Raw genomic sequence first — 27,441 nt, forward strand, 5'->3', positions numbered from 1 at the left:
TAAAGAATATTAGTTTGTGTAATGTCATTGCCTCATCTTATAAGATGTTATGCTGCTATAATGTACTATAGATCTAATTCAGCCCTTAAATTCCTCCTGGCTTCTATATACTGTAGCTAACCATCAATTGGATTCATGATTCCCGACTCTTTTCAATTCAATCGCATTGACTAAATTCCCCCCCCCCCCCCCCCCCCTCACAACAGGACCACGGTTTAGGAAAACACCCATAGGGTAATGAATTACCTGCTGATCGCTTGGTATGTTTCAATACAACAACCTAACACCTTTCTCCTCTCCAAACTCAAAATAGCTCACGCTATGCATCAAAGACCTCCTTGATAAGTTAATCGGAACTATCTGTTACCAAATATAGAGAGAAATTCACTGGAGTCTGAACTGACATGGGAACGAAATCAACCACAATCGAAGCCAAACAGTTGAGGCGAAAACAGATGATCAGACATTGTGAATGCTTGGTACTTACCACTTTGAGAAGCAATCATCCTCTCAGCCATGGCATGTTCTTTCCCCCCCAGTTATCACTGTTTTTCAGGCTTCTATATCTGGTTGGAAAGAGAGAGAGAGAGAGAGAGCACGTTAGAGAGCGAGAGCAACAGAGATCGATCACAGGTGAGCTTATGATCTGGTAAGTAGAGTGTGGATCCAAACGCAAAGAACAACATTTCAATCAGTGTTCAAAACAAAATTGTTACGGACACTGTCAGAAGTTCACAATCAAAGAGAAGGGGATCAAAGGGAGCTAGTCATTGTTAGTAACCATTATTTACAGTGTTACTTCAAACCTGAGCTACCCTGCACCAATCATTTTATTTCTTTGGGGGGGGTAGAGCAGCTTTCATATTGCAGATTGTGGGTACTATCAATGTAATTGACATTTCCAATCCCATATATATATATATATATAGATATAGATATTTTTTTTATCATATTTTTTTTATTATTTATTATTTTCCTGCTAACCCTATCAATCTTCCCCTAACAGGAGTAAACTAATGGACAACAAAATGTAGGCTTCTTCTTCCAGTTTATACATTCTACATACATTTTAAATTAGTTTTGTATTTAATTGTTTTATCCTCAACCCCAACCATCTACAGTGCCTTGCAAAAATATTCATCCCCATTGCCGTTTTCCTATTTTTTGCATTACAACCTGTAATTAAAATAGATTTGGGGCGGAATTTCATGTAATGGACATACACAAAATAGTCCAAATTGGTGAAGTGAAATGAAAAAAATAACTTGTTTAAATGAATTATAAAAAATAAAAACCGGATAAGTGGTGCATAGGTATTCACCCCTTTGCTATGAAGCCCCTAAATAAGATATTGTGCAACCAATGTCCTTCAGAAGTCACATAATTAGTTAAATAAAGTCCAACTGTGTGCAATCTAAGTGTCACATGATCTGTCACATGATCTCAGTATATATACACCTATTCTGAAAGGCCCCAGAGTCTGCAACACCACTAAGCAAGGGGCACCACCAAGCAAGCAGGGTCAGGGACAGAGTAGTGGAAAAGTACAGATCAGGGTTGGGTTATAAAAAAATAGCAGAAACGTTGAACATCTCACAGAGCAAAATTAAACCCATTATTAAAAAATGAAAAGAATATGGCATCACAACAAACCTGCCAAGAGATGGCCACCCTCCAAAACTCATGGACCAGGCAAGGAGAGCATTGATCAGAGAGGCAAGAAAGAGACCAAAGATAACCCTGAAGGAGCTGCAAAGTTCCAGGTCAGAGATTGGAGAATCTGTCCATAGTACCACTTTAGCTTTACACTCCACAGAGCTGGGCTTTACGGAAGAGTGGCCAGAAAAAAGCCATTGCTTAAAGAACAAAAATAAGAAAACACGTTTGGTGTTTGCTAAAGGGCAGGTGGGAGACTCCCCAAAGATATGGAAGAAGGTACTCTAATCAGATGAGACTAAAATGTAGCTTTTTGGCCATCAAGAAAAATGCTATGTCTGGCGCAAACCCAACACCTCTCATCACCCCGAGAACACCATCCCCACAGTGAAGCATGGTGGTGCAGCATCATGCTGTGGGTATGTTTTTCATCGGCAGAAACTGGTCAGAATTGAAGGAATGATGGATGGCGCTAAATACATGGAAATTCTTGAGGGAAACCTGTTTCAGTCTTCCAGAAATTTGAGACTGGGACAGAGGTTCACCTTCAAGCAGGACAATGGCCCTAAGCATGCTGCTAAAACAACACTCGAGTGGTTTAAGGGGAAACATTTAAATGTCTTGGAATGGCCTAGTCAAAGCCCAGACCTCAATACAATTGAGAATCTGTGGTGTGACTTAAAGATTGCCGTACACCAGCGGAACCCATCCAACTTGAAGGAGCTTGAGCAGTTTTGCCTTGAGGAATGGGCAGAAATCCCAGTGGCTCGATGTGCCAAGCTTATGGAGACATACCCCAACAGACTTGCAGCTGTAATTGCTGCAAAAGGTGGCTCTACAAAGTTTTGACTTTGGGGGGGTAAATAGTTATTTTTGATGGCTGTAATACATAGATATGCCGATAGTGGACCCTGTTTCACTCCTCTTGACATCCATTATTTACTCTTTTACACCTTGGGTTACAATTCATAACTTTAGACCATTTGTATATGAGATTCTTCAAAATTTAAATCATCCAGGCGTGTATATAAACATTCTAATCGTTCTTTATCAAAATGCCTTTTCAAAATCAGCTATGAACACCAAGCCTGGTTTCCCAGATTTTTCATATTTTTATATATTTTTCTGTACTTGTCTTATATTATATCCTATGTACTGTCTATGTAAAAAAAACTATCTGATTAGGATGAACAATATCCAACAATACATTTTTTATTCTATGGGATATGCATTTTGCTTCAATTTTGGCATCACACTGACGTGTAAGGGGTCTCCAGTTTTTCTGGGTGAACTGAATCTTTATATTTACGACCGGGGTCCGGTTTCAGTAATAGTAAACTATATATATATTATATTCCTTATTTTTTACTTAGCTATATTAAATTGTTTTAAGGTCATACCAAGGATAATTTAGCTATTTTATTTAGAATTTTAAGACCACTTGATTTTTTTTTATATATACAGTACATACACACTCACACATGACCACAAGCTCAGTTGTTCCATCCCCTAGCCCAACTCAAGAGTATAGTTGATGTGTGAATGCGTATTGAGAAGGCATGCCAAATTGAGCAGGAATGGGAACCAACCAATGTCTTGTCCTTTCTGCTGGAGATAGGAAATCCCCCCCTCCCCCACCATTTACACACACTGGTCCCCTGTTCTTCCCAGGCACCTCTGTGTAGTCAAACCATTTGATTATTCTGTGCCTCCAGAGCCACAATAATTTACCCCGTACCAATGAAATACTGCACTTTTTGACCATCTCAAAAACCAAGCATATTGGCATAATCCAAAACCCCAAATGTAATGAATTTCGTTAGTATTTTTTTCACCCTAACACAATCCTTTCCTGTCCCCTGTAAAACAGCGTGACCTTAGGGATATACGTTGGCACCTGTCTGTTGCTCTTTAGCCAATAATGAGTCCCTCCACACAGGCTAGAGGGGAGCAGCACACAGGAAGGTGATTATGAGGAAGGAGTGCCTGAGTTGTTAATGAGACATGATGAGAAAGAGGAGTGAGGCTAATATTAATTCTTTATCCTGTGTCCCAAATTGCACTCTATTCCCTGTGTAGTGATAGGGTTCTGGTCAAAAGTAGTGGACTGTATAATGAGTTTAAAGGCAGGGAGACAAAAAAAAACATTGAGGAAGACTTGTAAAATCAGCCTGACACCCAGTACTACTCGTGCCCCACAAAGAGTTCAAGGACATAAGCTGTCCTGCTATTTGATCATTTATCCATTGGATCCCATCGTTAAGCCAAATCTGACATTTTCCACACTGCCCTGGGAATTTTGATGGGCTGCGAAATTGTGATTTCTTAACACGCTACTAACAGGAGATCAGACAGAGCTCCGAGCTAAATCATGGTTGCAATAAGCAGAATAAACTATACAGACCAGCTGATATGTCATTGTTAGTGTCAAGCCAGCTTGATACTAGACAGCGGAAATGGTTATTGTCTGCGTTCACTACTCCCACCCCAATGAAGTAACGTCAGGAACAAGAATATCTAAATAAGAAAAAGATACATGGAAACATATCACATATTACAACTGAAATAAAACGATTTGACTGGAAATGTCAATTATGAAGATTTAGTTAACATGTTTAACGCCTACAATGAAAATAAAGTTATTGAAGACCGACTGCTAATTAATTGTCACATTGTAAATGAAAGTAATGTGGATTGCAGCAACATGTGTGATAGACAATTTAAATATCATTTTAATAAAGCACTTTGCATCTGTTTCATTGATTTAAGATAACGACTTCCAAATAACAATAAATTACTCTCCCTACCATAATAAGTACAATAAAGTACAATATTTCCAGGGCTGGACTACTGCATTTGGGGCACCGGAGCGCCGATCTTCAGGGGGACCACACTGATTTTGTTAGTCACTCTCACTCAGCTATTATATTAACGTAGCATAAGTCATGGAAAAATGTGTAGGATTGCAGGAAATTAGATTTCTCTCCATCCCATGGAAAAATGGGTAGAATTGAATAAAATGTATAATACAATTGCAACATTTTCTATCAGCCCCATGGCAAAATACTTGCAGATTTCAAGGTAATTTCCTCATATTCTATATATTTAGCCATAAGTCAGAGAGAATTTGGAAGTTTTGAAGCACATTTCTTGCAACTCTACACATCATGCTATCATATGCTATCTGGAGGGTCTCGACCCACAACCCCCAAAATGCTAAATATGTTGGGGGCTGCTTGAAGGTCCCGTTCGGTAATTCGTCCCTGAATATGCCACAGTAGGCCTAGGCTATTGGCCTTGTTACCGTAGACCCGTAAAAAAATATATAAAGGTTCAATTTTGAGGAAACAAAAGTAATTTTTATATAATTTGGGCAAATTTAAATACATTTATTATAATACAATGAAATGTAATAAAAAAATACAACCAATCACAATTTAGACTCAAATGTCAAATGTGTAACTTACAATTCACAAGTATTTCCTTTACCCCTCTTGATAAGAAATTGCCATATTTTATTAAGACATTCGTCAATTAGCTAAATTGGAAATGAAAAAGTAATCACACACCATTCATAAAATGTGTAGGGTAGGCTACATTGCCATAGTTGTAACGATTCTCTTCTTGTGAAGTAGAGGCGGACCAAAGCGCAGCGTGGTGGTTGTTCATTGTATTTTATTCACGACACTATACATGAACAAACTAACGAAAAAACAAGAAACGTGAGAACTCAAAACCTAATACAGCCTATCTGGTGAATACTACACAAAGACAGGAACAATCACCCACAAACACACAGTGAAACCCAGGCTACCTAAGTATGATTCTCAATCAGAGACAACTAATGACACCTGCCTCTGATTGAGAACCATACTAGGCCGAAAACATAGAACTGCCCCAAAACATAGAAAAACAAACATAGACTGCCCACCCAACTCACGCCCTGACCATACTAAATAAATACAAAAACAAAGGAAATAGAGGTCAGAACGTGACAATAGTAGATTTGCCTTGGGAAACGAGGAAATTAAATACTTTATTTCAGGATTGAATTGTTCCGAGGATAATATCCACGAGAGCGAAATCACATAGTCCTTAATTAAAAATAAAAAAAATCTAAGGGTTAACCCAAACATCAGCTTCAGGGAAAGGTAAATTGGGGGCCAATAATGGTTGCAATAGAAATCAGCATGCATTGATGGTTTAACGAGAGACAAGCTGGCGATTAATCTGGTGGCCATCGATGGTTGCATTTGGCCTTAAGATTATACATTTATTTGGTTGTGATCTTTGGATAATACCTATTTTGGATGCAGCAGTTGTTAGCTAGAATGCTAACACTCATTGACATGGCTGGTAGCAAAGCAGGTCAAAGAGCCATTTTACTGGTTGAAGTTGAAGTGTTTTTTAAGTATAATACTGTGTTGTGACAATAACACAAACATTATATTAAGCAGGACATTCATGAAAGCCTTAAAATCCAATTATAATCCAAAAGTAGTGTGAAATGCACTCAAAAGCGCCATGTAAAATGAGGCTTTTTTTGCTGACGGTATATGAGAACTCCGCCATGTTCTGCATCCAAATTGTGCACATCACCCATGTCCGGCAATGTTTGAAAACACAGAGAGGGGCATATTAATGTATTATAAATTAATACCTTTCCTTTCGGGGCCACCGTATATTAACATTATGCAGTTCCAAAACTAAATACTTAATGCAGAATATAAGGTTCCATGCCTTGTGGTAAAGGCACTGCTGCAGCATTTGCTACCTGGAATGAAGATGAATAACCTGGAAGTCACCACTAACCCTTCTTAATTAAAAGACCATCCTGCATGTTAATTGTCAAGAGCGTCTGGGTGCTGAGAACATTGTGGCCAAAATGCATTTGTTCAAACCCCAACTTTTGCATCAGCTCAACTGAGACTGACACCATCCTAACCTGCCAGCCTAATCACCTGCGTTGCCAATTTCTGTCAGTGAATTGGTTGTAATATTTCCCCTGTCAGCACTTGTGACTTCTGGCAATGAACGTGTGTGAGAGTTAATCGTAGCTCTTCTTCCTCTAGGAACCTATAAAGAACAAAATATAAATGCAACATGTAAACTCTTTGTCCCATGTTTAATGAAAAAGAAAATATCACAGACATTTTTCATATGCAAAAAAAAATACTTATTTCACTCAAATGTAGTGCTCAAATTTGTTAGTGAGCATTTCTCCTTTGCTAATATAATCCATCCACCTGACAGCATGATCATTACACAGGTGCACCTTATGCGGGGGACAATAAAAGGCCACTCTAAAATGTGCAGTATTGTCACACAAAACAATGGGTTATGGTGTGTTCAGGCAGAAGCTACGGACAACGAACACAATATTATAACAATTATAATATTATAATAATATTAATAAAATAATAATATTATTTCATCGGTGGCAATTTGAATGCACATAGATACTATGACAAGGTTCTGAGGCCCATTGTCTTGACATTCATCTGCCGCCATCATGTCATGTTTCAGCATGATAATGCAAGGCCCCATGTCGCAAGAATCTGTACACAAATTCTGGAAGCTGAAATGTCCCAGTTCTTCCATGGCCTGCATACTCACCAGACATGCCACCCATTGAGCATGTTTGGGATGCTCTGGATCAACATGTACGACAGAGTGTTCCAGTTCCTGCCAATATCCAGCGACTCCAGCAGCATTCCCCAGGCCACAATCAACAGCCTGATCAACTCTATGCAAAGGAGATGTGTCACGCTGCATGAGGCAAATGGTGGTCACACCAAATACTGACTGGTTTTCTGATTCACACCCGTACCTTTATTTTAGGTACAGTATATATGACCAAGTGATGCATTCCTAGTCATGAAATTCATAGATTAGGCCCAATTAATTTATTTCAATTGACTGATTTCCTCATGTTAACTAACTCAGTAAAATCTTCTAAATGTTTGCATGTTGTGTTTATATTTCTGTTCAGTATATTTCAACATGATACCCTTATGTTAGGAAATGGAGAAAGAAATACACATTCCAGGCAGATTGTCTCATAGGCATTCAGGTGAAAAATGTTGCATTGAGGGGACTATACTATGACCTCAATAATCTGACTGTAAGGAAAGTTATCAAAAACACAATAGAAATCGCATCTGTCATCCTCCAGTAAGCAAAAGCAATGTGTAGAACAACTTAATGAGAGAGAGAGATTTACTCCAAGCAAAATATTAGGAAATGTAGCTGTCTACATTCTTTCTATTTTAAACATATGACCATCTTTGATGGTCATACATCATTTGACAAAGATACCTTTCTCTTTCATTGTCCGGTAATTTATGTGCGTGGCTGCTAGCCAAATAGCATTGCACTTCTGTTGTCAGCTGATGAAAATTAATCTATTTTTGGCTGAATGCATTCATTTACTGTGTGTGACGAGAAACTAGTTGCACACCACTTATCACTCTACTGAAGCAAAAAAACACATTGCTGCCTTTTTTTTTACTGCTACCGGGTTACCATCAGACAAGAATTGTGAGAATTGCAGAAGTTGGCAGATCGGCGGTACCGACTTCAGACGAGACACGTGTCGCTTGTGAGCAAATTGGAGAACATCATCGTGTTCTTGAGAGTCATCTTTCCATCCGGGTCATATTAGTTTGTAGCCCAAACAGTTCGGATGCTACAGGCATTTTCATGAGAAGACCGATTTTCGGGATGGCTTCTGGTCTGACAAACACCAGTGTAGTTCTGCCACCTTCCATCGCCGATGGGGAAGGCCCGACATCGATGGATGAGATGGATTGAGACGCAGCCGATGCGGAAGACCGACATTGATTGAGACGCAGCCGACGCAGATACTGTATGTCTAGCTGAAACAGAGATTTTTATGGGGATTTGTTTATAATTCTAATTAGATGTAGATGTACACATCGACTCTAAGGGGTTATGTACTTTGGGGGCATGAGGCAGTGTCCTCTAGATGTGTTGTTTGCATATACTTTCTAGATATTGTGCAGACAAATTAATTATACTGTAATGAAATACACTGATGTGCGATATCCTTGAAGAACACTTGACAATCCAGGAATGCACCCAAGGGCTCAATATGGCAAGACGTAAACACGTTGAAAGCAAGACAACTTATTCCTCCCTGTCCTGAAGAGACATCATATATTTTTTTTTCTTCTGAAAATCCCCAGTTGAGTGACCAACACATTGCAACCAACAATACACAGTGACATTGCAACCCTTGACATTCCACATGTCAAACAAATCTAACGAGTGACCAATGGTTGCAAGACGAAATTGCTGACAATACAATTGTCAAATGTTTGAGCATATACTTAATTTTGAACTGTGGATTGTGTATCAACATACACACTCACTACAAAGATACAGGCACCCTTCCTAAATGACTTGCCGAAGAGGAAGGAAAACGCTCAGGGATTTCACCATGAGGCCAATGGGGATTTTGAAACAGATAATGGCTATGATAGGGGAAAACTATGGATGGATCAACAACATTATAGTTACTTCACAATGCTAACGTAAATTTGTGAACAGAATAAACATATTCAAAAACATGCATCCTGTTTGCAATAAGGCACTAAGCACTAAAGTAATACTGCAAAAAACGTGGCAAAGAAATTAACTTTTTGTCCTGAAAAAAAGGTGTTATGTTTGGAGGAAATCCAACAGTACCACTGTTCATATTTTCAAGAACAGTAGTGGCTGCATACTTTTATGGGTATGCTTGTCATCGGCAAGGGAGGTTTTTTTTAGGATAAAAATAAACGTAGTAGATCCAAGCACAAGCAAAATCCTAGAGGAAAATCTGTCTCAGTCTGCTTTCCAACAGACACTGGGAAACAAATTCACCTTTCACCAAGACAATAACCTAAAACACAAGGCCAAGATGACATTTTATGTTCCTGAGTGGCCTACTTACAGTTTTGATTTAAATCGTCTTGAAAAATCTATGGCAAGACTTGAAAATGGATGTCTGGAATGATCAACAAACAACTTGACAATTTTTCCTAAAGAATAAAGGGGCAAATATTGTACAATCCAGGTGTACAAGCTCTTAGAGACTTACCCAGAAATACTCTCAGCTGTAATCACAGTCAAAGGTGATTCTAACATGTATGACTCAGGCGGTATAATAATGACCTAATCAAGAAAAATATGCGTTTGATTAATACATTTAAAAAAAAAATAACCTTGCACTTTGACATTACAGAGTATTTTGTGTAGGTCGTTAACAAAAATTTGAATTTAATACATGTATAACAAATTGCTGTATAACTGTAAATGCTGTTTAACAAATTGTGGAAAAAGTTAAGGGTTGTGAGTACATTTGAAGGAACTGAAGTATATAAGTCCAATGAGAAATGCTTTCTCACCAAAGCTGAACGGGTGTCTTTTCATCTAAAGGAGCTCCGTTTAATACAGATAATCTAATTACTTTGCACAGCTGGACATCCTTCATACATTCCTTTCAATCTTAAGCATTTGATTATATGTAAACACATGCTTGATTTACTCCTTACTGTGCGCAAATCTGCCGGCTTGTTGTGATGGATGACAAGAAACCAATTAATCACATCATTATACCAGTTAAAAACCATGTTTGCTCCGATGGAGGCAAAAAACAGAGAGAAGTGATAGGAAGATGATCTGATTCACCAACGCTCCCTCCCAAATAAATACATAAAACGGTGCCATAAACAATATATTATTTTTGCAGAGGTTAGGGAGGTCTTTCTATTGACACATATTTATAATATATCTAAGTTTGCATTAGGAATATGAAACATGAGACCTGGACTGCGTGTACTATGGCCAACCTAACGTGGAGTATTTATTGTGTAAATACAGGTTCCATCCATAGCAACTTAAGTGTGTACCCTTGTCATCCAGACCCTATTAGCAAAGCTCATTAGACATTTTATACCTTCTGCGTTCTTTCTTTTCTTAACCACCACTCCACCACCTCCAAACATATTAACTCCACCAGGCAGTGTTTGCAGCGCTCTGTGGCACTCAGGTCCTGAAGGGCTCGATATCAAATAAAGCAGACTTGACTGGCTATGGCTCACAGGGCCTCCGAGTGGCTCCTCTGAGGGAAGCAGGGCGGCAGAAGAAACTGCAGCTCCGCATGCTCCCTCTCTGTTCCCCTCTGCCGACTCAGTGGCCCACATTTCGTTAATGAGAACCGGCAACACACACAGACACATGTACCGTGTCGACTCTAATTATATTACAAAGCACTGCCCCTCCACCGAGGCCCCCAGTGGCATTGTGTAATGTACTCCAAAGGGTTTCTAAAAGGCAAAACATCTTAATGTGCATTCTGAGTGCATCCAGTTGAAGCACATAAAAAATGCTAACAACAAAACAGTAGATGCCAGCAAGGATCATTGTTCTGCATTTTGTATGTTATTCTTGCTATCTCGCTGATTGAGTGTGGTACTTGCCACTGTACGGACATGGCACCGCTTCTACAAGTAGAATGCTGTATTTTTCCCACTTTAGAGGTAAGAATGTGTTACAGAGATCATTACGCAAACATAATGAGCTTGTTAGGGTGATGTCACCTCCTGGGCAGACAATTAGTCCCCTGCTATGGAAGGCCATAGGACGAGTGCTGGAGCTATGATTTCCACGATTTGCACTTGAAGGGGTTTTGTTGGAAAAATTGAGTTTGACCATAATCTACCACTTGCGCTATTATATGGTGTTGTAATAACATTATTATACCTTTTGCCACAGGGTAATTCCAGGTGTGGTCGAGTCTGACGGCGGGAAATGGCCTAGAAAACAATTGGTTCAAATTCCACTTGAAGGCACATCAGACAAGTATCTGAAGAAAACATTGATAGCTACATATAAACTGAAATGATATTGCAATACTGCGGAGCCTTGAAGAACAAGGAAGTATTCTCAAAGGGAAATTATTTTTGGGACAAAAATGACATCCTCTCTCACCTGGATGAATGGTATTATGGAAGAGTGTTAGAATGAAAAGAGAAAGGGACAGTGCATTCACCTGAATATGTTGGTGCCGCAATGATCTTCAATATTTGCATGCTGCCAATCCTAATATGCATTAGATACCATTAGTCACACAGACAAGAGTAAGACAGGAATTACAATAATAAACAGTAGTGGTGCTTGGGTAAAATCACTGGGGAAGCCAGGGGGGGGGGAAAGCCATATTACAACCTACGTGTTATGATAATTGCATCGTTTGCTCAATAACCGGAGAGCAACCTCTGTCCGGTGACGTTTACAAAGCATATTGTATGTAACAAACAGTTACATGACATACTGTACAGCATGGTCAAGCAAGTTAATGTTTATGACATTTTCAACTACTTAACAACTAATGATTTAGAACACTGGAGAGTTACCGCAACTCACAACGAAAAGAGGAGCTGACATTTATTTCAACATCATCAAATCACCTATGCTTAGTCTAATACGGTGATACCTAAAAAAGTCCAAAAATGATTCTGTCCAATCAACGTGAGCTAAATATCATGTGGCTGTCCATGGAACTGATTTCTGTGTGTGTGTGTGGTGTGCGTAAGTAGAAAAAAACATGACTCACCCTACTTGTAGAGCAACGTCGATGCCATCCTCCTCTGTTTCATGTTGTCGAAATGGTCTATGACTCTGTCACACAGTACAGTACACACTTTTATTTGTTGTTGTCCTAGGCTACCTAGCTAAAATGCTTGCTTGCTAGCCTAACTTCCTTTCATGGGAAACGATGAGCCAGCTAGTCGTTAAAAATGTAAATGGTAAAACATTTAAAAAGTTATCATTTTCAGATATAACAAAACTAAGTATATTCACATGTCACCAAATTATTTATTAAAACACACTGTTTTGCAATGAAGGTCAACAGTAGCCTCAGCAGCACTCTGTATGGTAGCACCATGGTGCAGCCGGAGGACAGCTAGCTTCCGCACTCCTCTCGATACATTGACTTACAAAACCTAGGAGGCTCATGGTTCTCACCCCCTTCCATTGATTTACACAGTAATTATGATAACTTCCAGAGGACGTCCTCCAACCTATCAGAGCTCTTGCTGCATGAACTGACATGTTGTCCACCCAATCAAAGCATCAGAGAGTGAATCTAGTACTGGAAGCATAAGCTACAGCTAGCTAGTAATGCAGTGCATAACATGTGGTGAGTTGTTGATATAAATAGAGAGAAAGACCATAGTTTAACAGTTTTGCACAAATTAATTTCTTAAAGAATGAAGGAGAAGCAAGAGCGATAGAGATTTAATTTTTTTTTCAGTTTCAGTTTCACTCAAACACCCTGCTCAAACAGAGGGATGCTATACTATCTATCTGGTTATGACTATCCAACAAAACACTGGTACTCTTCCAAGTCATGGTAAGCTTTTCGTTATTACCAAGGGGGCCCGTCGGTGTAAGTGCTAACTGCTAACTGACTATACACTGTAAAGTCACTGCATGATTGTAGCGGATTTACTAACACATTAGCTATGTTGACTGTGGCATTACTTTAGCTAATGTTCTACAAAGATGTCGGCTGTGTGTAGCAATTATGATATGGTTTGGCTTGGAAAGTAATTTTTTTGCCTGGTTACAATAAGCTGATGTGTTGTGCTTTGAAGTCCACAAAGGAAGGGAAAGGTGAGAGGAGGAGAGCGCATAGATGGAAGAAGGAATACAACGTGACTGCTATGAATGGGAACTGTTTGAATTGTTTAAGAGTTTAAGAGTTTCTCAAATGGAAGAAAACAAAACAAGGATAAACATACCTGAATTTGTCCAATAGAAACTCTAGTTTGCAACATTTTCTCTCGACTTGTGTGCACCTACATTATAATATTTCATTCATAGGCTAGGTTGTAGCAACCTCATGATGGTTATAGGGACAATTTTAGTATTATGTAGTAGCATTGATTTCACATTGAACTGGGTGAATGGAATATGAATGACAGTCATCCAATATGCTGTGATAGAAATAAAGCCATGCTCATGAAAAAAAAGTGTCCTCCCTCATCTTTAACAGCACTAAACGCCACTGACCTAGCTACATATTGAGCTTCCATCCTCTCAGGCCAGACACACAATGTATGAAATTATGTTTGGATCAGAATCACCATTATAATCATTGGCCAGTACGGAGTATTAGGTAAAACCACATTTCCAAATCCTTATCTCTGTCCACAGCTAATTTAGGAAAGGGACAATTTTAGCTAGCTAGCCACCGGAGGACAACAACACAACGAGATGCAACAGTTAAAATATATTTTTAATCCAAATCCAAACTGACACTTCTTTTTGGTGCGCCAAGACCATTCCCTGTTGGGCTCCCAACGTTTGCTCAATGTTGATTGGCTATTAATGTATATTTTTTTTATCAAGGGAGGCCAAATGCTCGCTGGCTTCCCTTGCATTCAATGTTACAGGTGGCAACAATGTCATACTATTTTAGACCAGACAGCATCAGCTAGAGGGGCGCTGTTTCGCTCACTCAGATGCTTTCTCTGGTGAGATACATTCATTCTATTGCGAATTGAAGGAAAATTATGAAACACAGAGAGACTAAAGATTTTTTTCTTTTTTCTTGCTAAATCTTTTGGGGAAGCCTGGCTTCCCTTGGCATCCATGAATACACGCCACTAATAATAATAACAACAACATCGACAACTGCAAGTCAATAAACACGTCCTAATATAGTACATCAATTAATTTTTCTCAAACAAGGCAAATAGGGCTTTGTGTAAACTATATATGCTCCTGGAGCAAAACAATGGAGACTAATTACTAGTTTACTGCACTTTCAATCTATAAATAGACTCATCAGTAGCAGAAGCATACTGTATATAGTTTCGGGACAACCGAAAAACCCTTTCTGGTACCCTTTTTTCTAAGAGTGCTTATAAGATGAGATCAAAATCAAAAAGGGATACATGAAAGGTCTGGTTTCTCAAAGACCTTCGGAAGATTTCATATTCGACTAAGAATAGCCTTTACCGCTAACACATCATGCTGGCACTTTGCTTTGCAGCTCTGCATAGGAAATGGTAACATGGATCTGTCTCGAATGGAGCTTACTGGCTTCATGGAATGCAGATCAACCTCAGACTGCTATTGAGTGACAGTTTGGCAGGTCTAGCTGAAGTTGCTTTTACCATCCCCCTTTACGACAGAGGTGGCTATGAAATATGGACAGTGGCAAATTGAGATTCATCAGGCATGCGGTCTTCCTCACTGAAATCTATATTCAATTTTGGAGCATCTGTTACAGCAGTGGCGGGACGAGACACACTGGGATTGAGAATCGTTTAAGTGTTCTGAAATGTGTGCAGCGAAAGGCTATCTCTCCTCACTATCAGAGATGTTGAGTCTTTTAAAATCTGCTTCTTGGGAAACAACAACACACTCGTAATAAACAAATACAGATACTCACAAGAAAGGAGCTGCTATTTTCAGTCTATTTCACTGTCGGTGATATCACTTCCAAGGCTCTTCTTTTTCGCCATTGGCAGGAACAGTGATATAAAATCAAGCAGTGTCAGATGGTAATCATTTTCTTCAGAATAATTGAGTATCTCTCTGTCAAAGTATTGTTTGCATGTTGGGCTAAGATCTCCCCATTAGCAGTGAAGGTTTTCATGGGCCCTATTTTAGTTGAATGAGCCACAGCCGTCTGGTCTCATGGGACCTCATCAGATTTAAAGAGGTATGTTACACCTAGAGATCCTTTCAGACAGCTTCCAACACGTCTAGTACCGCAGTGCTGCTTACACTGCTGACCCAAGCAGAATACTAGTGAGGAAAGCACAGGCAGCTGCATAGCGTAGCCACTGGCATTGTCTATTCTCAACTGGATTGGTTTCTAAATGCCTCATGTAGGTAACCGTGTTCAAGTCTTCTAAACACAACTCTTTCCTAAACTGACTAAAACCAAGTTGGATAAGATGATCAAGAAGGAAGCTACACTTTCAAAGATTAAATCCAGTAGGGCTTGAAAATCTATCAGAGCCAGAATACAAGGCAGGGCTCAACTCCCTGTCTTTGACACCAAGATACACACAATATTTGATCAAGTACAATGTACAACACACCTGCAAAGACGTAATAATAAATATCCCAAAAACCTGGACTATGTGGAAGCAAGCGCTCAAGTCAGCCTCATCATTTGACCATGCTAATGAGGACTTGTAGAGGAGAGGAAGTGATGAGGTGATTATCATTATTTGCCAAAAATTTTACTTGAAAGGTCAGGGCGGTTACACTCTCAGAACAACCTGAGGGCAGAGAGAGGGCATTGTAAACAACACAGCCTTATAGGAGGTTAAGGCTTGTTTTAATGACGCGGGAGCCAAAATGCAGATTGTGTGGCCGACCTTCTCTGCTCAGTTCAGAACATTAATCTTGGCCTTTGCATCCTCTGAGATTCCGCTGTAGTTCTGCTCTGACCTTGGGTTCAGATGCAGATTCTGTATGTGGTTTCAGTAGACAGCAGCACAATCCAAGGGAGGTCAACAAATAATAACAGCAAATGAGAGGAAGGACATTTTTATTAGTTCTTCAAAATGTTGCATTGAACTTTTCCTACCACCAGTGAAAGAGGAAGCTGCGTTTTCCTGTAAAGGTACATTTATTGAGAACATCAGAAGCCGATAAAGAATGCACCAAAATAACTAAGAAAGTCAATCTTGTGCAGCAGTTATCCAGAATAAAAAAGAACAGCTCTCCTGCATAGCAAGATATTGTATGCTTGATAAAATATACACCTGAGTTTGCCTTTGTTTCAAATGGTGACAGTATCAATTAAGCGATCTAAACGTCCGTTCTTGGAAATGCATTGTTATCTTATACTCAACTTTGTCATCAAGTTTGATTAAATATGAAGTCCCTAGTGTATTCCCTTAAAACACCCCGCCATATCATAATAATGCATACCCAAATAGAAAATATTCCCTGAACGCGTACAATAGGTGGTAGTACCTTTAATCATTCCTGTTTGCATGCAAAATAGGCTCCATTTTCAATGAGTATGTCACTAGCCTAAGAGAATACATGATCATGCCAGTAAAGCTCTTTATTAGCTCGTAGTGAACAATGAGCCGTGTCAGTTGATAGAGGATGAAGAGCCTTCATAGTTCCCCGGGAAGCTGAAGCTAGCAAAATGAGAATCAATAAGCATGCTTCATTTGTTTTATGTCCATCTCCAAACACTCCCGTCTGAAAATAGATATTCTCATTTTTTTGGCCAGATCTCTACTCACAATGCTGCCATTGACTCCCGAGTCAGTTTGCCAAACAGTAACCCAACCATATACGACAATGGCTTTCAGCTTTATGTGCACCATTGTAGAGCTACAGTATATTGAAGAATAAACACACAGATGTTATCTTTCTACTATTTCATATAAAAGTTCAAGTTAGGCATAGCAACGGGAAGGCTGGCTGGTGTGTTTACGGACATATTCAATCAAGGCTTATCCCAGTCTGCTGTTCCCACATGCTTCAAGAGAGCCACCATTGTTCCAGTTCCCAAGAAAGCAAAGGTAACTGAGCTAAATGACTATCGCCCCATAGCACTCACTTCTATCATCATGAAGTGTTTTGAGAGACTAGTCAAGGACCATATCACCTCCACCCTACCTGACACCCTAGATCCACTCCAGTTTGCTTACCGCCGCAATAGGTCCACAGACGACGCAATCGCAATCACACTGCACACTGCCCTAACCCATCTGGACAAGAGGAATACCTAAGTAAGAATGTTGTTCATCAACTACAGCTCAGCATTTAACACCATGGTACCCTCCAAACTCGTCATTCAGCTCGAGACCCTGGGTCTCGACCCCGCCCTGTGCAATTGGGTCCTGGACTTCCTGACGGGTCCTCAACACTGGGGCCCCACAAGGGTGCATTCTCAGCCCTCTCCTGTACTCCCTTGTTCACCCATGACTGCATGGCCATGCACGCCTCCAACTCAATCATCAAGTTTGCAGACGACACTATAGTGGTAGGCATGATTACCAACAACGACGAGACGGTCTACAGGGAGGAGGTGAAGGCCCTTGGAGAGTGGTGTCAGGAAAATAACCTCACACTCAATGTCAACAAAACAAAGGAGATGATCGTGGACTTCAGGAAACAGCAGAGGGAGCAGCCCCCTATCCACATCGACGGGACAGTGGAGAAGGTGGAAAGTTTTAAGCTCCTCAGCGTGCACATCACGAACAAACTGAAATGGTCCACCCACACAAACAGCATGGTGAAGAAGGCGCAGCAGCACCTCTTCAACCTCAGGAGGCTGAAGAAATTCAGCTTGTCACCAAAAACACTCACATACTTTTATAGATGCACAATCGAGAGCATCCTGTCGGGCTGTATCACCGCCTGGTATGGCAACTGCTCCGCCCACAACCGTATGGCTGTCCAGAGGGTATTGAGGTCTGCACAATGCATCACCGGGGGCAAAGTACCTGCCCTCCCGGACACCTACACCACCCGATGTCACAGGAAGGCCAAAAAGATCATCAAGTACAACAACCACCCGAGCCACTGCCTGTTCACCCCGTTATCATCTAGAAGGAGTTCAGTACAGGGGCATCAAAGCTGGAACCGAGGGACTGAAAAACAGCTTCTATCTCAAGGCCAACAGACTGTTAAACAGCCATCACTAACATTGAGTGGCTGCTGCCAACATACTGACTCAAATCTCTAGCCACTTTAATAATTAAAAATTGGATGTAATAAATGTATCACTAGCCACTTTAAACAATGCCACTTTATATAATGTTTACATACCCTACATTACTCATCTCATATGTACATACAGCACTCTAAACCATCTACTAAATCTTGCCTATGCCGTTCGGCCATCGCTCATCCATATATTTTTATGTACATATTATTTTTCATTCCTTTACACTTGTGTGTATAAGGTAGTTGTGAAATTGTTAGATTACTTGTTAGATATTACTGCATGGTCGGAACTAGAAGCACAAGCATTTCGCTACACTCTTATTAACATCTGCTAACAATGTGTATGTGACAACTGAAAAATGTATTTGATTTTGATGATGCTTATTATGCGTCATGGTTGAACCTAAAGATTACATGTAAAACAAATTAAATGAAATTGGAAAAAGTTTAATATATATGTGAAATTAAATTAAACAATGTATGTTGACGCTAATAGTACAGTATGTATAATGTATAATTATGTTGCCATATGATAGCCTAGTATGTTCTGTAAACTATTGTGTTTTAACAGTTTCACTCAATTCAATCTAATCAACCTGATAATTATGACACACTATGTCATTGGTTGCACTAATTGCACTAATTGTTTGTCTACAACTTGGGTCAAGCATTCATGACATTACCCTGAAAAAAGCACAGTGATGCTGAAAAGTTGGTATTTTACCCAATAAATAACTGGGAGTTTATATATAGAGAGTTTGCGACTCTCTTTATTTCATTGTATAGCTTTTACATAATTTGTGAATGTTGCAATAAAAAAATATGAAACAATTTTTCCGTTGCATTATTGGTATAAATACAAATGGGATTGTGGTAGGGGAGAGAAAAAACATGGGATATCTAAAAACATATCTTATAACCTTCAAACTTTAGGCTACAACTATTCCTGCGAGGCTCCAACATTCCTGCGAGGATAGAAGTTAGCATTTAAATGTCTCAGAAAATAATTTAGGATTTATTTAAACCTTGTTCTAGCCAACCAAAATGGATAAAAACCCCGGGCCTGGTGTATCTAGTATCTGAAGGATCACACGAGTGTCAAGGGGGAATGTGTCAATGTGCTGAGGGAATGGGTCAGGACACTTGAGAGATGACCGCATCGTGGAGGAGATACGACTGCAAATGTTTTTATTAGAATAAACAGTAATTAAATGAATGATACATATACAACACAAGGTTAAAACACATGCAAGACATACGTAATAATCTACTAATATGAAGTGTAACATCGATAAAACAAGTAACAATGAAAAAAATCAAAAGAAAAAATACAACTGCTTGATTCAAATATTAATTAAGAATTATTTTATTTATGACCAAGGTGACGGCTTGTTCCACCAAATCGGCCTCAATATGCCCACAGACAACGTGTCCCAGAGAGGGAGCAGAACCCCAGCCCCCGCTATCGCCACACAATGGAGACTGAAGTGGTGGCACCCGAAGCAGGATAACTCTTTGAAGTGGTGGATCTGGTGCAATTGAGATAAGATTCGACCAGGAAGAGCTAGGGATATCAGCAAGACGAGGGAAAACCACTTTTGACGCAGCAAAAGGAAGCACAACACACATGGTCGCACAGTCCCGTGACTCCCTCCACTTCCCCATGCAACTAGACACAGGCCGCCTGCTGCTCCAACGCCACATGTTGAGGAAACATCACAAAAAATACACCAAGCAGCACTGTCCCATGGGCTTACTTCAACTCTGGCCCCTTCACCCACAAACGAGAGGTAGTAGTAGAGTACCCTCATCAAACTGTGCCTCAGTCTTCTGATGTGTCACGTCGTCGGAGAGGACGTACTCCATCGCTAAGGACTTGGACCCGTAGCACAATGAGCCAGAAATGGCTGACACACGTTACACTTATGCACGTTCACTGTAAAATTCTGGACACCTTGGCCTTACATGCCCTGATGAGGGTTTTTATCCATGTCACCCCAGAGCACGAGGCCACTTTTGGTGTTTTATAACTGCAGCAAAAGGTAAGACCAATGTTTTAATAAACTGTCGCCTTGCAGTTAATATTCTTTATTCAATGCATTTTGGGGGGGGGGATTTATTAATAGTTTTTTGATGTGTTACAAAATGTAATGTTATTGCAATGTTATTGTATTGGCTACACTTGTGTGCTTTGCGTAATAGCTTGAGGATAGTATGGTGTTGGCTTCTGCACTTAGTCAACTGTGCTTTTTCTCTTAAACGCAGTTGTTGTGTTGTGGTTTGAGCAATTATTTATAATTATTGTGTGCTTTGGTGGGAGGTTCTGGTGATAAGTGAGTCCACTTTGCTGGATTTAGTTGGGTGGCACAGGCCCGATTCTGCATGGAGTGTCTCTGTTTTGTAAGCGGTGCACTCATGATTTATGCTCTTATCTAATCAGTTGTGGGGGTGTGGAGTCACACACAAACGCTCTGCTGTACGATAGACAATTTAGTTTGAGTTGAGTCGGGTCTCTCTCTCTCCCTCCTCCCTGTCACTCGCCCCCTCTTTCTCTCCCTCTTCTGTCCCCATTGTAGTGGATATCAAGTGATTGGGAGCAGTGCTCACAATAGTATCCCAATTGTATTTTCTATTAGCTTACAATTCTAAACTTCTAAGCATGAGAACAATTTCAAGTAAGGAACATGGGACTTTGATCGCTTTTCTCCACAATGGTTCTGAAACTGTTTCTTTTTGTGCTCAATTTTATTACGCACAATCTTGTGTTTCCTAATTTAGTTACAACACCCCTCTCGCTTTGTCTCTCATTATAATTTGTTATAACCCGTTATAATTATGCAGTACAAAGACTTGTTTACAACAGGCTTTTTTGCAAACAGCCACAAGTTAAATTAAGTTAGACTGTGGGGATACTGTTACTGAATCTTGTCCTATGCTTAGGCTACTCATCACATTAGGAATTGTATTGCGTAAATGCATGCAATGCTTTATTATAAAGGTGCATTTTGTTTTTCAGCCCAAACACCCTACTCAAAACATCTTCCAGCGGCTATGAAGTCAGGGGCACAGCCCATGAATTATACATGTACCATATTGTGGTCACTTCCAAAAAAGGGAGATTTAAAAATGATAGCTAGTACAGTGACATTTGTTTACTCTGAGAGATCTTACTTTTTGAGTCGGAATTACCACGAAGTGAGAGGCAATCTCATTTTATAGTCAGGCTCACACAACACCTTGCAATGGCTCTGTCACTCATCTCCCTATCACCACTTGACTGCTGGTGGAACTGACAATGACTGAATGACAGACCTGGGTTTCAGTACTACTCAAAATATTTGAAAATACTTCTGTGCTTGATTAAGCTTGCCTGGTATAATGGACCAATAGAATAGAACCTCAAACTCTTGAAATCTGACACTTCAGGCTGGCTTAAACAAACACTCAAATTATTTGAAAGATTTTAAATAGTATTTGAACCCAGGTCAACTCCCCAATGATTCTTCCATCCATCACACAAGTGCCTTTAAAGAGATTGAACAGGATCTTAAGCACTCACAAATTCGTAACATATTGTATGAATTAGAATTATTAACATATCATAATAATTGCAGAAATATATACACTGACTGTACAAAACATTAGGAAAACCTACCAAATATTGAGATTTTGCCCTTAATTCGTTGGGCATGGACTCTACAAGGTGTTGAAAGCAAGGTGATGCTGGCCAATGTTGACTCCAATGCTTCCCACAGTTGTGTCAAGTTGTCTGGATGTCTTTTGGGTGGTGGACCATTTTTGATAGACATGGGAAACTGTTGAGTGTGTAAAACCCAACACCATTGCAGCTCTTGACAACTCAAGAGGTCCGCCTGGCACCGACTACTACCATACCCCGTTCAAAGGCACGTAAATCTTGCACATTCAACCTCTGACTGGCACACATACAGTACACAATCCATGTCTCAATTGTCTCAAGACTGAAAAATCCTTCTTTTACCTGTCTCCTACCCTTCATCTACACTGATTGAAGTGGATTTAACAAGTGACACCAATAAGGGATCATATCTTTCACCTGGGTTCACCTGGTCAGTCCATGCTATGGAAAGAGTTGTATTTTGTATACTCAGTATATACACTACCAATCAAAAGTTTGGACACACCTATTTGTTAAATAAAGGTGAAATAAAAAAATAAAAAAATAAAGAATATTCAATGCTTTTTTTTTTAAAAAATTTTTTTTTAACTATTTTCTACATTGTAGAATAATAGTGAAGACATCAACACTGTGAAATAACACATATGGAATCACGTAGTAACCAAAAAAGTGTTAAACACATCAAAATATATATACAGTGCCTTGCGAAAGTATTCGGCCCCCTTGAACTTTGCAACCTTTTGCCACATTTCAGGCTTCAAACATAAAGATATAAAACTGTATTTTTTTGTGAAGAATCAACAACAAGTGGGACACAATTATGAAGTGGAACGACATTTATTGGATATTTCAAACTTTTTTAACAAATCAAAAACTGAACAATTGGGCGTGCAAAATTATTCAGCCCCTTTACTTTCAGTGCAGCAAACTCTCTCCAGAAGTTCAGTGAGGATCTCTGAATGATCCAATGTTGACCTAAATGACTAATGATGATAAATACAATCCACCTGTGTGTAATCAAGTCTCCGTATAAATGCACCTGCACTGTGATAGTCTCAGAGGTCCGTTAAAAGCGCAGAGAGCATCATGAAGAACAAGGAACACACCAGGCAGGTCCGAGATACTGTTGTGAAGAAGTTTAAAGCCGGATTTGGATACAAAAAGATTTCCCAAGCTTTAAACATCCCAAGGAGCACTGTGCAAGCGATAATATTGAAATGGAAGGAGTATCAGACCACTGCAAATCTACCAAGACCTGGCCGTCCCTCTAAACTTTCAGCTCATACAAGGAGAAGACTGATCAGAGATGCAGCCAAGAGGCCCATGATCACTCTGGATGAACTGCAGAGATCTACAGCTGAGGTGGGAGACTCTGTCCATAGGACAACAATCAGTCGTATATTGCACAAATCTGGCCTTTATGGAAGAGTGGCAAGAAGAAAGCCATTTCTTAAAGATATCCATAAAAAGTGTTGTTTAAAGTTTGCCACAAGCCACCTGGGAGACACACCAAACATGTGGAAGAAGGTGCTCTGGTCAGATGAAACCAAAATTGAACTTTTTGGCAACAATGCAAAACGTTATGTTTAGCGTAAAAGCAACACAGCTGAACACACCATCCCCACTGTCAAACATGGTGGTGGCAGCATCATGCTTTGGGCCTGCTTTTCTTCAGCAGGGACAGGGAAGATGGTTAAAATTGATGGGAAGATGGATGGAGCCAAATACAGGACCATTCTGGAAGAAAACCTGATGGAGTCTGCAAAAGACCTGAGACTGGGACGGAGATTTGTCTTCCAACAAGACAATGATCCAAAACATAAAGCAAAATCTACAATGGAATGGTTCAAAAATAAACATATCCAGATGTTAGAATGGCCAAGTCAAAGTCCAGACCTGAATCCAATCGAGAATCTGTGGAAAGAACTGAAAACTGCTGTTCACAAATGCTCTCCATCCAACCTCACTGAGCTCGAGCTGTTTTGCAAGGAGGAATGGGAAAAAATGTCAGTCTCTCGATGTGCAAAACTGATAGAGACATACCCCAAGCAACTTACAGCTGTAATCGCAGCAAAAGGTGGCGCTACAAAGTATTAACTTAAGGGGGCTGAATAATTTTGCACGCCCAATTTTTCAGTTTTTGATTTGTTAAAAAAGTTTGAAATATCCAATAAATGTCGTTCCACTTCATGATTGTGTTCCACTTGTTGTTGATTCTTCACAAAAAAATACAGTTTTATATCTTTATGTTTGAAGCCTGAAATGTGGCAAAAGGTCGCAAAGTTCAAGGGGGCCGAATACTTTCGCAAGGCACTGTATCTTTGAGATTCTTCAAAGTAGCCACCCTTTGCCTTGATGACAGCTTTGCACACACTTTGCATTCTCTCAACCAGTTTCATGAGGAATGCTTTTCCAACAGTCTTGAAGGAGTTCCCTCATATACTGGGTACTTGTTGGCTGCTTTTCCTTCACTCTGCTTCACTCTGCTTCACTCTGCTGTCCAATTCATCCCAAACCATCTCAATTGGGTTGAGGTCGGGTGATTGTGGAGGCCAGGTCATCTGATGCAGCACTCCATCACTCCATCACTCTCCTTCTTGGTCAAATAGCCCTTACAAAAGCTGGAGGTGTGTTGGGTCATTGTCCTGTTAAAAAACATATGATAGTCCCACTAAGCGCAAACCAGATGGGATGGCGTATCACTGCAGAATGCTGTTGTAGCCATGCTGGTTAAGTGTTTCTTGAATTCTACTGTAAATAAATTACTGACAGTGTCACTAGCAAAGCACCCTCCTACCATCACACCTCCTCCATGTTTCACAGTGGGAACCACACATGCAGAGATCATCTGTTCACCTACTCTCATACTCTGCGTCTCACAAAGAAAAGGCGGTTAGAACCAAAAATCTCAAATTTGAAATCATCAGACCAAATGACACATTTCCACCGGTCTAATGTCCATTGCCTGTGTTTCTTGGCCCAAGCAAGTCTCTTATTCTTATTGGTGTCCTTTAGTAGTGGTTTCTTTGCAGCAATTTGACCATGAAGGCCTGATTCACATAGTGTCCTCTGAACAGTTGATGTTCAGATGTGTCTGTTACTTGAACCTTGTGAAGCATTTATTTGGGCTGCAATCTGAGTAGCAGTTAACTCTAATGAACTTATCCTCTGCTTCAGAGGTAACTCTGGGTCTTCCTTTCCTGTGGTGGTCCGAGCAGCTGCACACAAGTATAATATAGTGTAAGCTCGCCAACATTGGACTCTGGAGCAGTGGAAACTCGTTCTCTGAAATTATGAATCACACTTCACCATCTGGCAGTCCGACGGACGAATATGGGTTTGGCGGATGCCAGGAGAATGCTACTTGCCCCAATGTATAGTGCCAACTGTAAAGTTTGGTGGAGGAGGTGTAATGGTCTGGTGCTGTTTTTCATGGTTTGCGCTGGGCCCCTTAGTTCCAGTGAATGGAAATCTTAACACTAAAGCATACAATTACATTCTAGACTATTCTCCAACTTTGAGGCAACTGTTTGGGGAAGGCCGTTTCCTGTTTCAGCATGGCAATGCCCCGTACAAAAAGCAAGGTCCATACAGAAATGATTTGTCGAGATCATTGTGGAAGAACTTGACTGGCCTGCACAGAGCACTGACCTCAACTCCATTGAACACCTTTGGGATGAATTGGAGCGCGACTGCGAGCCAGGCCTAATTGCCTAACATCATTGTCCGACCTCACTAATGCTTGTGGCTAAATGGATGCAAGTCCTCGCTGCAATGTTTCAAATTCTAGTGGAAAGCCTTCTCAGAAGAGTGGAGGTTGTTATAGAAGCAAAGTGAGACCAACAGCATATTAATGCCCATGATTCTGGAATGAGATGTTCGACAAGCAGGTGTCCACATACTTTTGGTAATGTAGTGTGTGTATATATATATACTGTATATATATTTATAATTTGAAAAAATTGCAGGATGTAACATATTATATGAAATTGATGATGTTGTACACAATTGTGCACAATTTTTGGGGACCCATTTTGGCTCATGCGCGCTACTTTCAAAATATTGGCAAAACATCTGTATCATCACTTTAAAGGGTAAGGTCTTTTTATTTTCAGTCTCCAATCCCAGATGGGAACTGTGAGAGAGAGCGAGGAAAAGGGGAACCCGAACACTGCTTTGTCAAGTTTCTGATATTACTGAGGGACTTTGGGGATGACGGGTGGCTTTCAGCCACGGTGCTCGCCTCCCGGTTATTGGTAAGTGAAGAAGTTGATGGTGATTGGTTCCGCTAGAGTCCACTTGTGCAATCAGCGCGTGCATACGGTCGACGTCTTTAATATGGAAATTTTATTCAGCATCAACGTGTGAGAGGTAATCAAGACATGGCAGAGATCAATCTCTTGACTGTTATGCACAAAATAGATCAGAGAATAGGTTTCAAGCAATAACCCGATGTTGAGGGGTATTTTGATAGGCATGTGTGCTACCTAAATTAATGACAGCAAGGACATTGTTTGCAAAGTCGGGTCATCTCTTTGTCTCACTGTAAGGATTACCTCAGTACCGTGACCCCCAGAAACCCATTGTAACACATCATTTAATTCTGCTATGTTGTAACACCTCTAGGCCTACAAAAACGAGTCCTTGGAGTTAGTCTCCATTTTGGTTGTCAGGGCATGTCTGGATTATGTTGGGCACTGTGGGCAGGCTAAACCACGCCAAAAGGTTTTCTAGTCAGACAAAAAAAAATTTGCCTAAAGATTAGTTGAGTCGCAGAGACAGGATTCAGCAGTCTGGGACTTCAAGCAATGACGTTAGAAACTAATCCTGATTTGTTCTGTCTTTCTGTAAAATAAGCCACTCGGGGATTGGTAGTTTGTTAATGAATAGAAAAAAATGCGATCAACATTCCTTTATTCCTAGGCATTTCTCACTGTCGGGATCAAACTATCGAGAAACAGAAAATGACAAATTTAATAGAGTTAGTCCCCAACAAGCTCTATGCTATCAAGCTACTCGTTTTATATACTGTATAGCTCTCTCTTTACTTGCATGTGTCGCCTGTAAATGGAGACATACCATTATACAGATGTCTCTTTACTGTAACCCTGCTCCCTGCAATGACTGCTGTGGGAGTAGCTAGGCCCAATGCAAAAGGGAATTGAAAAGGTCACTACATGAAGATATGAGAGAACCTGGCTAAAGAAGCCACACTACAATCAACATTTTCAATGGAGGTCTTGAGTTACAAGGGCATATTGACTTCCTGAGTCCCCTCAGGCTTATGTCCCCAGATTAGTCAAGACACTCAAAAAGCCTTCGTCTTAAATTATTGTGTAACATTTAGTGCAACGTGTCAAATAGGTTTTCAGAGTACTAGTTAATAGTTGGTAAAAGCA

General features: G+C 40.1%; 1 protein-coding gene and 1 long non-coding RNA gene across 2 annotated transcripts in view; one reads left to right on the forward strand and one right to left on the reverse strand.

Annotated features, from left to right (window-relative positions):
• The window catches only part of LOC110505113 (leucine-rich repeat and immunoglobulin-like domain-containing nogo receptor-interacting protein 2), a 406,461-nt gene that overhangs the window by 182,946 nt on the left and 196,074 nt on the right, over positions 1 to 27,441 (reverse strand). The window contains exon 4 of the mRNA XM_021584096.3: positions 488 to 566. The gene's annotated coding sequence lies outside the window, so the exon portion shown is untranslated. The remainder of the gene's footprint in view (positions 1 to 487; positions 567 to 27,441) is intronic.
• LOC149971808 (uncharacterized) overlaps positions 1 to 27,441 on the forward strand; it is a 467,486-nt gene that overhangs the window by 154,311 nt on the left and 285,734 nt on the right. The gene's annotated exons all lie outside the window — the stretch shown is intronic.

This window comes from Oncorhynchus mykiss, chromosome 25 (genome assembly GCF_057628025.1).
Source record: "Oncorhynchus mykiss isolate SJ-2025 chromosome 25, ASM5762802v1, whole genome shotgun sequence".
NCBI lineage: Eukaryota > Metazoa > Chordata > Actinopteri > Salmoniformes > Salmonidae > Oncorhynchus > Oncorhynchus mykiss.